This window comes from Hydra viridissima, unplaced genomic scaffold (genome assembly GCF_058129835.1).
Source record: "Hydra viridissima isolate aposymbiotic clone 2 unplaced genomic scaffold, HvirCarnegie_v1 scaffold_1, whole genome shotgun sequence".
Lineage (NCBI taxonomy): Eukaryota > Metazoa > Cnidaria > Hydrozoa > Anthoathecata > Hydridae > Hydra > Hydra viridissima.
Window position 1 is genome coordinate 39631571 of NW_028324300.1, and position 11468 is coordinate 39643038.

General features: G+C 29.8%; 1 long non-coding RNA gene across 1 annotated transcript; it reads left to right on the forward strand.

Moving 5' to 3' along the window:
* The first annotated feature begins 996 nt into the window (after window positions 1-996).
* LOC149894942 (uncharacterized) lies at window positions 997-1943 on the forward strand. The gene is made up of 3 exons (XR_016449256.1): window positions 997-1110; window positions 1235-1269; window positions 1501-1943. It is a non-coding gene; the product is annotated as an uncharacterized LOC149894942 (long non-coding RNA).
* The last annotated feature ends 9525 nt before the right edge of the window (window positions 1944-11468 follow it).

Below are 11468 nucleotides of genomic sequence, written 5' to 3' on the forward strand. Positions count from 1 at the left end.
AGTTTATTTAAATATACAAAAAAACTAATTAATGGTTTGAGATCTTTATAAGAATAGTTATGTTATTCCTAATAATTTTGTTGATTCTGTTATTGTTAATAATTACTGCTAAACGAAAAAATTAGGTTTTAAGAAACATTTCTTGTCTTCTTATTATATTTCCTAAACTACCCCCTCTTGTGGGGTAGTTTTGGACAATTGGTAGCTTCGATTTCAAGAAAAAAAAAAAAAATTATTTGAACTAGCTCGACTTTGCAATTTTTTGAAAAACGAATACCTAAATTACCTTTTTCAGCCAAAAATTTAATTTTTTGTCAAACAGTATGAAATCTGTAATATCTTTTTAAAAAAGTGTCCTAATGTGCCCCCCTCTCCCCTACTTAAGATATTTTATTTAACTTTTAATAGTTGACTTCTTGCGCCTTTAAAAAGCAAGAAATAAATTTTTCAAACCGAGTTTTTTAATTACTAAAATTTTAATTATAACGTGTGGACTGGAAACGATTGTGCAGCAACCGTTTTCAATTTTGACCAATAAAAAACTTTCATTTTTACTTGTTTGATAAAATAAAATCTTTGCTTTCATTTGTAACTCCGCGTACATTTTTTTATCTCCTTGTTAAAATGAAAGCAAATTTGAACTTATTTACAGACTTAAAAAATATAAAAGAAAGAAAATAACAAGATATAATTATTTATTTATTATTTATCATTCGTAAAATGATGATTTATTATTCGTATTAGAAAAAAGATTTTTCATAAAAACAGCATTTTTGAAGTTGCTTAAAATCACTGACATTTTTTTGGATTTTGTATTTTGCTTTTAGCCATAACTCGCAGTTTAAACAGTTTCCGCAAAGTGTTTACGTTAAAGACGGAAAAAACAGCATTTTTGAAGTTGCTTAAAATCACTGACATTTTTTTGGATTTTGTATTTTGCTTTTAGCCATAACTCGCAGTTTAAACAGTTTCCGCAAAGTGTTTACGTTAAAGACGGAAAAATCAAAACTTAGATGTTGTTTTTAAATTAAGTTTAATCGAATTGCAACTCAAAGAATTAATCATTAGGAAAATCACAAAAAGGGAGATGACGGATGATCTTTCCATGCCGTAAGTATGCTGACCTGATTCTGTAAACTCATGTGGAAACTGATTTGTTTATGAAACTTTTTTCTCTGACTTTTTTAAAAAAAAAAAATTTTCTTTTTACTTCATTTCCATCATTTTTAAGCAGAAAACTGACGTCATCGAGTCGTTTTCAACAAATCAGTAAGAAGATTTTAGTTAAATTTTAATTCTTTTCTTGGTAATTTCGTATCTGGGTTTATCTGTTCTAAATTTTTCTTTTCTAGCAAGTTTTTCTAGTTTAAAATCGTTGTATTAAAGTTTTAATGCAAGAAATAATGATTCTGATACCTGAAATTTTTGATTAAATCAATAAATTTTTTATTTTTTAAGTTTCTTTTTAAATTTTCGTCTTTGATTTTATTTCGTGTTTAGAATGATACGCAGTGAATTGGCTCCGTACGGTTCGTTCTTCGCAAACATTAAATAAAAGACTTTCTTCTGATTTTGCACTTGAGTGAACTTTGATGCTCATACAGAGCTTTATTCCGAATAATTCCTACATCGTCTCCTTATATCAACCTTCATTCAGTTGTCTTACGTTTGACTTTTGGTGACAGTGTCGCTGATGGTAAAACTTTTTCTGCTCTCTAAAAAACTTGTTTGTTCCGAAGCATTCATCATCACGATGAATTATTTCGGAAGAGCAACAAGTGAAGAATTCTTAAGCTTTTTCATTGGTTTTAAGAAATTTTTCAAAAATATTCCTCCTTAATGATTTTACCTTGATATTTTGAGCTTTTTGCGTTTTGGGTGCGTGTCACTTCTTTATTTTTTGTTTTTTAATCTTTTGCTTTTTTGTTTTTTAATCTTTTGCTTTCTGGTACTTTTCTTTCGCAAGCATTGTTTACATCAGGTCGTTGATGAAGAACATATTCTTGCTCTTGGTTTTTCTTTTAACCCAGGAAAAAAATCCAAATGAGGATGAAATACTGCGTCTCATCTGGTTTTATTCATCCTGGTTTCAGATTTGGTTTGGGTTGATGAAGGGACTTAATAGATGATAGAATTTCATTAACTATAAGAATATTAAAAATTTGTAAAGAAAAAAAAAAAAATCTGACAATTATTTTTTTATCTGATAATTTTTCCCACCGACTTCATGGTGCAGTTGTAAAAACGTCATTTAAGTTTGTATTAGGGAATTCCGGTTTTCTAGTGTATTTATTTATTATATATATTTCAGGGGAACAACAGCAGCAAAAACATAAATATATATAGCAACAACGTCATATACGTACATTGAATACAACTGAACAACAAACAAATAAGTCTTTTTAATGGTTAACTTTACGTTTCTTAAGACAATAAGCATGTAAAAAACATAAAGCATTAAGTGTTTCATTATTTAACCTTGACCTTAGCTTAGTGACAAATAGACCACTTGCAGAAAATGACCTTTCAGCCCCCACACTTGTTTCTTGGATTTACTTCAAAGGCGTGTGCAACAAATCTAAGTTGCTTGTTCGTTTTTTTGTTAGCTCAAATACAGCCATTTCTTTGAGAATTAGTTTGGAAGTTAGTTCTATTTTTTATTTCTTTGGTGAAACCCCTTTGACTGTCTCTCTGATGGAGAACTCGAGCTCTTGTGACAAGGAAGTAAATTGTTGTACTTGCTCCTGACTAGATTCATTATCTGTCAAATTTTCCTCATCTATAGACTCACTTTTCTTTTGCTCAAACAAACGATTAAACAAACTTGATGCATTAGTTGCATGTGCATTTCTCTTTGGAAGTTTGTCTTTCTCCTCAAAATAAAATTTCTCCGCGTATTGTTATCTCGTCAGCCATGCATGCAAAACCAATTATGCGCTGCTTTTTCGATGTCATCAAACTATGTATATCTAGTTCTGTTGTGTAAGTGAAAAGAGAAGTTGTAATAGTCACAAACTTAGCTCAACCCTTGATGAGTATACTTCATTAAGAAGCAGAAGATATATGAACAAAAATGTTCATATGAAAGGTGATTATTGGATCCTTGGAATGATCAGGGTACATGGGTCTATGCCAGCAGAGAAATTTTGTGTAATTGTTGACAAGAAACTGAAAGAATTTGGGCTACGTTTTGCCTGTGATATTATTGCAGTAACCACAGACAGAGCTGCTGTAATGAAAAACTTTGGTAGCTCAATTTTACCAGACCATCAGCTCTGCCTCGCACATGGAATCCACTTGGCTTTCTGTGATGTTCTATATAGGCAATCTAGGAAAGAAGATAATGGCACACCTGAGCAACTCACTATTCTAGAAGAGGACCAAGAGGATGATGACAGTGAAGAGAAAGGAGGATTAGAAGTTTCAGCAGAAGCAGGTGCATCAGCTCTTCCAATGATCAGGGAGGATGTCACAGAACTCATCAACAAGGTCAGAAAATGTGTCAGATTGTTTCGAAAGTCTCCAGTTAAAAATGACATGATTCTGCAAAAGCATGTCCAGTTTGAGTTTGGAAAGAAGCTGCAGCTAATCTTAGACTCTAAGACACGTTGGAACAGCTAACTAGAAATGATTTCAAGATTTATAACCCTTAAGAAATGTATTCAAATTTCACTGATTGAGTTATCAAGCGATATTATGATTTCTGAGTCTGAATTTACCACCTTACAAAATCTAGTAAATGCTTTAGAACCAATCAAGATTGGTGCTGAGGCACTTTGCAGAAGAGATTCGAATTTGCTCTCATCTGATGGCATTCTGAAGTTCATTTTCAAGCAGCTAAAAAGCCAGAAAAACACCTTTAGTCAAGAGCTAGTTGACTCGTTTACTAAAAGAGTCACTGAGAGGAGGAATGCTATGTTAGTAAACTTAGTGAAATATCTGAATAATCTTGATATCATTAATGGAGCAACTTATGACATTTTCAAAAAATCCATGTACCAAGGATCGGATGGTTACGAGGTACTGCCAGTTACCCAACGATGTTTGTTTCGTCCTAAACATGTTTAAGTTTCAAGTTAAATCAAGAAATTTTAATTAACTCGAATTCTTTAACTATGATAAATCTAAATATAAATGTTAACTAGTTGCTTTTACGGCAACCTAAAAGATTTCACCGTGATCACTTTTTAATGATTTTAGTTTTACAAGAGTTTTTTTATGATTTGGAAATGTTTTATAAATCTCAAGAGCAGGGCCGTCAGTAATTCATCCTAATCGTGGACTCAAAAATGATTCTTAAAAGTACCAATAACGCAGTTGGATTTCTATTCGTTCTAAGAAGACTTTTTACACACAAAAAAAATCACCGATGGAGTTATTACTTTATGTTATACAACTTTTAAATTAAAGAACCCATGTTCTGTATAAGCAACAATGGGAATGTCAATACCAAATTGTTGTTCTTTGAGACAAATTTGAAATCAATTGCTTCTTGAATTAAATATACTTTATTGTTCTTTCCAGGTTCACCAGTTTAAAGTGGTAAACCTACAAAGAACAATAAAATATATTAAATTCAAGATGCAATTCTTAAATTAAATATACTTTTTTGTTTTTATGCAAGATGCAAAAAAGTAACATTGAAAATTAATTAAACATTTAAACAGACGAAAATATGTAATAAATGTGTTATAATAATTAACATTTAACGAAATAGAATGATAAATAAAATAACGATACTTTGCCTTAAAGTTGTTTACTATTATTTTTTTTTTTTGCTTTTACTATTTTAGCGTTATATTGTAGTGCTAAAAATAACTCTGTCATTTTTTTTTTCTTTCTATTTCTCTCGTTGGAAGTTCTTTTAATAAAAAGGAACATTGAATACATCTTAAATTTGCTCTTGCTCGTAAAAACAACAGCTGGCTCATTACGGTCAATTGCCTTACGCTTTGAGCAGCGAGCTCGTTTCTCTCTAAAATCTGCAAATAAAAACAAAATAATGACATTAAATAGTGATGTAATTAGTCCAACTCCTAAAAACTACAGAGATTTAATCGATATCAGTTAATGATTAAATTATAAACATTACAATTGTTAAAACAAAATAATTATAGACAGTAAAAACAAATAGTTGACCTACAAATATCGATCTTGTTTTTGGAATAAGCAAAAAAATTTTCAGACTTTTAGAAGACGTAGTTCTAGGAATAGGCCAGTTAGGGGTCAGGGGAGGGATTTCTTGTTAGAAACTTTTTGCAAATCATCCTCATTCAAGATCATTATCGACGTTCTAGAAATTAGAGTATGCCCCATACCTCTTTGAGACCTATCTTGAACAAAATTTTTTTCAGACTTTTTTCACTTAAGATAGTTTTAATTTCTATGGAAACGGCAAGTATAAACTGTATGAAAAATGAAATCAGTTAATATAAATGATTAGAGTTGAAAAAAAGTTCATTAGAAAACAACCAAAAATTTCACGAAACAAATTATCTAATAAAATTCAAGTAATTTTTTACAAAAAAAGAATTTTTAAGCTATTATCTTCCTTTGAGAAAAAAAAAAATGCCTACCGTTCGAACTTTTTTTTCAATTTTCCAAATTCCAATTTTTTTTTACTTCTTAACAACTAATAAAAAAACTTTCCGTTCTCAAAAAATTTCGAATCTCATCTTAAAAACTCGATTTTTTTTTTTAACTGTCACCATTGACAACAACAATAAAACCAAGGTAATCTTTTTATATTTCAATTATTATTATTACATTAAATTATTATCATTTTATTCTATTTTTGTGATTTTCTGAAGAATTTAACAAAACATTTTTAAGTTTTAATAAACAACAAATATTTGCAACAAAAACTCCAAATAAAAATGAAGATCGTTCCATTTTTTTTCCACTTTTCATATTTTATAAGAAAATTGTTTTTTTTCTTTTTAAAATTACTTAACATTTCATTTCATAAATAATTCTTGCATTACTTATACATTTAACATTTTTATTTAACATATTAAAAATATTTAAACCATCAAAAGTATTTCGTATCACTTCAACTTTTTCAACTCTTCGAAGTTATAAAAACATTCTTGTATTACATATACTTTTTACATATTTGCAGTTGTATTTATTTTTTATTTAACATTTTAAACATTTTTTCGTGTTTCTTTAAACTCTTCGATGTTATTAAAACATTCTCCACTGTTGTCGGTAGAAATCATCAACCTCCTGAAATTCGAACCACGAAGCCATTCGCAAATATCGTCGATGAAGTTCGTGTCGTCGTGAAGGTAAATATTTAGTTCATCAGCGAGTCGAATCCACGGAAGAAAGAAGCCTTCGAACTCGTTCTTTGATACGAAAGTATAATGGGTGCTTATCCGCAACCATTCAATTTTATGTGTCGGTGTCCATCCATCGATCTTCACTGGATGATTAAAATTGACATCACGAACGTTGGTCGAACTTAAAATGACAAGTTTTTTCTCATCCTCAGATAAAATATTTTTATCAACCCATAAATGATTCAACTTGCATCCTGCGTCAAAAAATTTCTGCATGAAATATTTCTCATGTGAAACTTCAATAGCAGTTTTTCCATTTTTTATAACAATCCCCCAACGACGTTCATTAATTGATCTTTTCAAGTCCTCTGTAATCGACGCCTGCGCTTCAAAGAAGCATTCCAAGAACAACTTCCGATCAACTGAAGAAAGACCTTCATATGAAGAAAAATAGTATATTAATATTATTGTTAATATTTATTTGTTTGCAACAAAAAATTAATCAAGATAAAATCCGTTTGCTCACAGAGTTGTTTTAAAACATCAAACAGAGTGAGGGTTTAGTTGTAATTGAAAACTCAAACGTGGAATGTGGAACTACAGTTTGTAATCGCTCTCTTGGCTCACTTTATCATGTCACGCTTTACATATTCTCAGTTCTCCTGAAAATCTCTATATTCTTTTTATTCTCATTTTTCGTGAGAATGTTAAGAGCATCTCATGACAATTCTTAAAAGTAAGAACGCGATTGAAGTTTTTATACTTTTTTTTAGTATTTTAAACAAACAAAAAATACTTGCTTTCAATTTTGTAAAAATAGAGAAATTTTTGCATTATAATAAAAATATCTATAACTCAACTCTTATCTTTCTATCTAAAGTTATGAGAGACTTTTGGTTAACAGAAGAGTTTGCTTCTGTTAACCAAAAAAGTCATAATATACAGAATGCAGGTAAAAAATGTTATTTATAAGTGAAATTTTAAAGTGAGGCTTTTCATTTTTAAATTTAAATCAATATCATAAGAAAAGCAGTCAGTCTGACTAAAGAAGACCACATATTGAATAAGCAAAGAAACCAAAACCAGAAACAAAAAAAAACAAAAAAAAAAACAAAAAAAAAAAAACCTGCTAAAATCTGATTTGTTCAACGCTCTATATAATTTGTTTCGTTTCATCGTTAAACGTAATATTACCATTAAACAATAATATCATTAATATCGTAATAGTATCAATAAACATAAGGTATTTTAAACATTTCCTATATGTTGCATATTACAATCCCAAGGGAGCCATTATATCTCTTTCGACTATATTTTGCAACCTTATTTCAAAAAAGATTTCTGTTTGATTTTAAAGGTAATAGAGATTAACATCGAACTTCAATTTTCGTAGATTTTTAAATATTGCTATCCGCGTATGGTACAGATTGGATACAAGCTTATGTATTAACTGCAAAGTGTAAAATCCAAAACGATGCGTTAAAATAAGTGATTAAAAATATTCTCTAAGACTTAAAAACAGGGTTTGTCTCGCTGCTGCTACAAAAGTTCTAGAAATATCAAAAGATCATTTCAGCTCTTTACAGCCACACCCCTAATATTTTTATTTCTGAAAAACCCAACATCGAGTAACAATCTGTTTTACAAAATTATGACAAAACGTCGCCAAATATTTTTTTTGAAATTTCTAAAAAATCACATACTATTTTCCCTTATACCCCTCAAATATTAAATATAAAAAAGAATTTCTTAAAGTAACTTTCAATTGAAACATTAAAACTCTGATATCAAAAATTCATCTTTTTGAACTCTTGTTACATTTTCAGGGGGTAAAAACTGCATGATAAATAAAGCCGAGTTTGAGTTCAGATTCAAAGTGTCGTTTTTAAAGGGAAAAATTAAGTTCAACAAGTCGATAAAAATACAGAATAGAACTGTTAGAGTCGAAACAAAAGCGATGCGCTTTATTTTAGCGGTAAACTTATTTTTTCTTTATTGAAAGAAATAGCTTACAAGAAAATAAATAACTAGAGACTTGGCTGAGAGGAGAAAAAGGAGCTACTACCCTCCCAGCAAAGCACACAACGTTGAAACAACGTTGAAATAACGTTGATCAACGTCGATCAACGCTATTTCAACGTTGTGTGCTTGCTGGGCTATCTTATCTATTTATTTTAACCTAACATCCTATTTTTCAAGTGGTGAGAAGTAGTGGATGGGGGAGGGGTGTTTTTAGAGAGAAGTTGTTTAGACAAAAGAGTTTACATAAAACTAGAATAAGAGGTTATTTGGCTGTATCGCCCTCTTGAATTGATCTACTGATAAGGTCGAACGAAGTCAATTTTCGAAGGCTAGTAAAGTAAATCACAAGTGTAAAATAACGCTATTTGTCAAAATGTTGCTGATGGTCTTTTGTCACAGTGAAAATGATTTTCAAAAAGAATTTTAACGGATGAGTGAAAGCAATACTTCAAGTAATGTTTACGGTTTCAAATTTACAAGGAAAAGGAGTGTTTTTCAATATAAACATTTACAGTTGTCTTCTACCTATTGATACGTAACAAATTGACAACTAATAACTATTTTCTCACAATTTAACAAAGTAATAAAACTGACACTGAAAAGGAAACCTCAGAAAATAGAAAATATGTTAAAACTAAAGTTTATCATAAAAACGAGGCTATCAAATAAAACTGACAAAACAATCATTTACACTACAATTAGTAAAATACTGAATCTCTATAATATACTGAAAGTCGTGAGAGCCATTTTCTTCCTAAAACAGACCGAAAAAACTCACGTCATAAAAATCTTCACTATTTCCCTTCAGCTTTTGAAACTTTCTTCAAAAGAGTTTCTTCCCGTGTTTTTATAGAAAAAGGAGCATTTTTAGCTAGAAATGCTAAATGGTATTTTGCAAATGAGAGAAGAAAAGTAGTCGAACTCATTAATTATTTTAAATTTGTGGCACGGAAACGAACCGAAGAAATGTACTTGAAAATAAAGCAATCGCATTTTCAAAGCATTGATCACGTAAAATCTTCCCTAAACAAATTAAAATAATAAATAATTCTTACCACTACTCGGACGAACTTTTAGTAGAAAATCTAAGAAAAAAAGTATCAAATTTTATTATATAGAAAAGCTTCTTATTTAATTAGAAATGAAAACAAAAAAAAAAGGGGAAATAAATTTAAAATCGTTTATCCTGTGGCTCGTCGAAAATTCAAAAAGTGAAATTTGTTAATTGATATTTTTTGGCATAAGCAACCAATATCATTATATTAATTAAACTCCATTTACTAGCTAAAAGAAGAAAAAAAATATTTCTAACTGAAGCATAACTAATTATTGAAAACTTTACAAAGTACAATAGAAAGTTGTGATCATAGAAACATCAAAAAATTAAGACTAACATTAATATTTTGTTAAGCTTTTCTTAACATGGCATTTTGTTAATAACCTTTTGACATCGTTAAAGAGACCATGTTATGGTCAAAAACATTAAAATGGTAAAGAAACTACAAAACTTTAAAAACGCCTCCTGTCTCTGGAACGCTTATATAAGTCGATTTCAAAATAAAGATCAAAAAGGATTTATATTATAGATTGCATACATTTACATATCAATACTTATTCATTCCCTGGTAATAAGGAATACACATTTTTGTCCAAAATTTTAATTATGTTACGGTCTTGTAATCTTCAAAAGTCAAAATTGGCATTTTTCTGTGATCGAAAAAAAAAAAAAATTCTGGTCGTGTAATAAAGTCAAAAATTGGTGTTAAATTTTTTATGGTCAAAAACAATAAAACTACCTTTAAACTGTGCATACCGTTTAAACGCTTACTTTAATCTATTCTTAAAAATTAATATTTTTTATCATTTTATTCATTTTGACATAAATTTAAGAATCTTGAAGCAAAAAACAGATACCTTTCATTTTTAAAATGACATGCATACAAATATGATTAACATATATAGTAAAACAGGGTAGAATGAAATAGAGGGTAGAATGAAATAGTTATGACTACGCTTATTCTTTTGCTCTTAATTAATTATTGAATAAACTTTTTGCAAATATTTTTTGATTTTGTTGTAGAGAGTTTTTTTCTGAACAAGATAATATTAAACTTTAGTTTTTAAAGAAAAGTTTTTTTTATAATTTGTTAAGTCTTCGAAAGCGATATGATACTTTTTTTCTTTTTTTGAAAAATGGACATAAAACTCTCGGAAACTAAATTTGATATCATCGAACTTAATAAGTATTCTGGTAAAACTTTTTACGCTGGTCAAGAATCTTTTTTCAAAATTATATTTGCTATTCAGGGAAAAAAGTTATGAGATAAAAACGAAAACGGAGACATGTGGGGTTGAATGAAATACGCGAATTGCTCACTTGTTAAATGCGGCTTTTATTAATTAAATCTCAAGTGACCAATCAATCTCTGTAAACTTTGTGGATACATTTTAAATCGATTATTATTAAATCTATTCTAATATAAAATATGCCTCAAAACAAGTTGCTCTCAAAGAAAAAAGAAAAACCATACGCCGAAGAGCAAGTTATGGTTGCTTTGGCTAAAGTACAAAGCAGTGAATTTTCATTTAAAAAAACTGCTCAATCATTCAACATACCAGTGGCAACTCTTCACAGGCGTGTCTACGGCATAGGTGAAACAATTGGGAGTGGTTCAAACACAAGATTGTCGCATCAACTTGAATCAATTTGGTAGATACGCTCATCAAATTATCCAATTGGGGCTTTGGAAGAACTTATAATGACATCATCACACTAGTTACCAACTATTTGCAACACCAAGGTCAATCTCATTTGTTTTCTAACGGTACACCAGGGAAAGATTGGTATAAGTTTTTTATAAACTGGTGGAGTCATAAGTTGAGCATTAGAGCCATAAGCAATAGTTCAGTACTCAGAGCCGCTCGAAAAAAATCCACTATACAGTTGGAAATTGCATCGATGATGCTGGTAATTGTCCTGCTCCAAAAAATCTAAAAAATGTCTGTACAAAGATTGGTGCTTAAGTGGCCCAGACAAAAGTTTCGCATTCAACTTGTTGACACAAAAAAACGAAAAAATGTATACGCACTAAGGTTCGAAGGGGAGTGTCTCAATAAACCTGAAATACTCGAGAAATTGAAAGATGCTGAGAGCAAAAAAGC